The sequence below is a fragment of the Capsicum annuum genome, unplaced genomic scaffold (genome assembly GCF_002878395.1).
Source record: "Capsicum annuum cultivar UCD-10X-F1 unplaced genomic scaffold, UCD10Xv1.1 ctg2500, whole genome shotgun sequence".
In the NCBI taxonomy this organism is placed as follows: domain Eukaryota; kingdom Viridiplantae; phylum Streptophyta; class Magnoliopsida; order Solanales; family Solanaceae; genus Capsicum; species Capsicum annuum.
In genome coordinates, this window is record NW_025831183.1 from 1 (window position 1) to 3,079 (window position 3,079).

The 3,079-nt window shown below is 32.4% G+C and overlaps 1 long non-coding RNA gene across 1 annotated transcript; it reads left to right on the forward strand.

Moving 5' to 3' along the window:
* Positions 1-1,231: 1,231 nt before the first annotated feature.
* On the forward strand, positions 1,232-2,249 carry LOC124890789. The gene is made up of 3 exons (XR_007049340.1): positions 1,232-1,663; positions 1,748-1,828; positions 1,906-2,249. It is a non-coding gene; the product is annotated as an uncharacterized LOC124890789 (long non-coding RNA).
* The last annotated feature ends 830 nt before the right edge of the window (positions 2,250-3,079 follow it).

The following is a 3,079-nucleotide window of genomic DNA, read 5'->3' on the forward strand; positions in this document are numbered from 1 at the left end:
TAACCTAAAATAAAGGAGGAAATTTATATGTAGATATTTTTCAGAGTGGGGGAAAAAGAAAGAAAAATCTTAATTTTCTTTAAATAACTTAAAATTTGAAATAATTAGTAGATGGAGCTGGAAGTAAATAAACCTTGGGTCAGCGAAGCAGATGCCTCAGAAGTCATCTCCCTGGCAACAATCTGTGTGGACATTATCAGTAGAATAATCAAAGAAAGGCAAATAAAAATACTACTTTTGGAAACCATTTTGATTAACAAATTAAACTATTTGAAACTTTGAGTTTTTTTTTTTTTGGCTGATGAGAAAAGGCATGCATTTCTCCCCTATTTATAGGACTCAATACAGTGCATGCAATTTTTTAAAAGAGAAAAAAAAAACAAGGGAGGTGGGGGGAGGGGGTGGGGGTGTTTGGCGTGTGTGGGGGGAGATTCCAAGAAAGACCTTCATTTTTGGCATCATTACATTATTGGACAAACAGCTTATGGCGTCGTCAAACTTGTTCGAAAAATTTATTTGAACAGAATATGATGAATAATTTCGGTCTCAACATACACAACTAGCTGAAACTCATTCAATAAATAACAATATCAAACTCATTTATAATCTATATATCTATGTGTATACCTATAATCTATCTATATCTATAATTTATATCTATATCTATAACCATAATCTATATAATAATAATAATAATAATAATAATAATAATAATAATAATAATATATTCAAAGTGCGAAGGACCTTCGAAATATTGTTTCAACTTTTTCCCTTTCATTAAAAGTCTTTGCTTTAGACAAAATCGTCATTTTACTATTTAAGACTTGAAAATTAATTAACTATATTTATGGAAAAATCATTCCTTATTAAAAGTCGTCATAATCTCACTATTTTTCCTAATTTTAGAGTTGAAAATTTATTAAATATATTTATGGTAAAACTTTTCCTTATTATAAATCATCAACATTAATGGCAATTAATATTTTTTTCATTAGTTTAAGAATTCTAAATCAACTAAATTTGATTTTAAGAATTGAAAAATTTAGAAATAAATATAAAACTGTTAGAATAAGAAAAATTTAAAAAGTACAATATTTTTAAAAATTTTAAGAACGTAATAAGAATGTATCAATGATTTTGTTGACTTTAAAAATAAGAAATTTTTTAAAAATATATATATAAAAGTTAATCATAACACAAATATGATTCAAATTGATACGTCTCTCTTAATTGTGGCAACAAAGAAAAGAGTTACTATATGACAAATGCAAAAGTGATGATCCACTAACCATTTGAAACCTTTGATGCTAAAATATATGTGTATATGTTTATGTTTACTTTTCTTTTTTGGTTAAATTTAGGATTTTATTAATCAACAAAATGTCTTAAACATGATGGACCAACCCATCCAAATACTCCAAACTACTAAGTCTACAAAAAAAAACAAAAATGGAGCAGCCCAATTAATCGACTTGATCCGAAAAAAAAAATACACATAAATTCATTAGGGTTTCCAAATTGGTGCTTAGAGCTAAGCTCCTCTCTTCTCCACCTCCTTCATCATGTTCAGCTTTGTCAACTTTCAATTCCTTCTTCTTCAGCTCTGGGTGCTTAATACCGTGCCGTGGCTGCAGTGAGATAAGGATTATTCCAGCTTGCATGAGTAAGTATAGTCTATTCTTGTTCTGGTTGTTGCTTAATCTTGCAGTGAGAACCTGCTTTGAATCTTTCTTTGTTAATGTCCTAGTTGAGATCTCCAGCATGCTGTCAGTGCTTTTTGGTGCTAACACTTCAGGTCTAGTCCACTGAAGCTTCCTTCCTTCTTCAAGTAAGTTATTTCCATCTTTGAACTTGCTGACTACCCGATAATTTGCTTTTGACAACCTGCTTCTTCTCCAAATATAGCTATAGTTGGGATGAAGATTCTGGAATGCTTGAACCCGCTGATATTTGAAGAGGAACAAGTAGCTCAGTTGCTTGAATCTTATCTGACCTCTTGATCCTCAATCTACTGAGATTTCCTTTTTGTTGACAGGTGTAGATAGGCTAAGTAGCAAATTCACTTTTTTGTTTACCCTCCCAGGTTGTAAATATGATGTATGTGAAAAAACTTACTGTTGCCCTTCCAGTCCCCTTATCCTTTTGTTAGTAATAGCCTCGGATGTGGGCATCGTTGCTTGTCACTGTTAAGTATCTTTCTACCTGATCTTGGTAACTAGTTGAATGTTGTAAATATAAACTTTTCATGCTTAAATGCTAGATTAGCTAAGTAATCTGTAATTTGATTGCGTTCTCTGAATATATGGTGTATTTGTACTTACTTGTCTGCCAATAATTGCTTTATCTAGATTACTTTATTCGCTATCTTCCATGGACTTTTCCATTCCTCAATTAAAAAGTTCTGCATGGCTAAAGAGTCTGTCTGAATAATTAATTTGTCCTAACCTGATTGATTGCAATGAATGACTGCATGTAATACGACCTTGGTTTCTGCTACCTTGTTATCTGTGTCTTCAATTATTGACCTTCTGCATGTATTAAATCACCATGTACATCTCTCAAGCAGAATGCCTATGAACTGCTCACTAAATTTTCTTTTGATGCTCCATCTGTATTGTATTTACACCAACCTTGCTCAGGAAATTCCATAGCACTACTTTAGCTCTGACTTTAGGCTTTAACTGGCTTAGCTGATGTAGAGTTGATGGCCAATCCATTGAAAATGCCATTGTTGGTTTTTAATCTTCAGCAACATCCTTAGGTGCCTTGTGACATTAAAGATCAATCTATGCATAGTGACTTCTTTGCCTTCATGCTTCTTAACATTTCTTCTCTTCCATAACTCCCACAATATGATTGTTGATAGTGCTTTAAAATAGACTTTCTCCCTTTGCTTCACCTGAGCATCCCACCATGCATATATTGTCTCTCTAAAACTCAGTCCTTGGATGCTAATTCCTGCAAAAGAAGAAAAGTAGGAACAGGTCCTGTTAGCTGAAAAATATCTCAGTAGTACATGAGATATGGTTTCTTGTGCTGGATTCTGGAACACTAACACTTGGAAGGACCATGTATACCC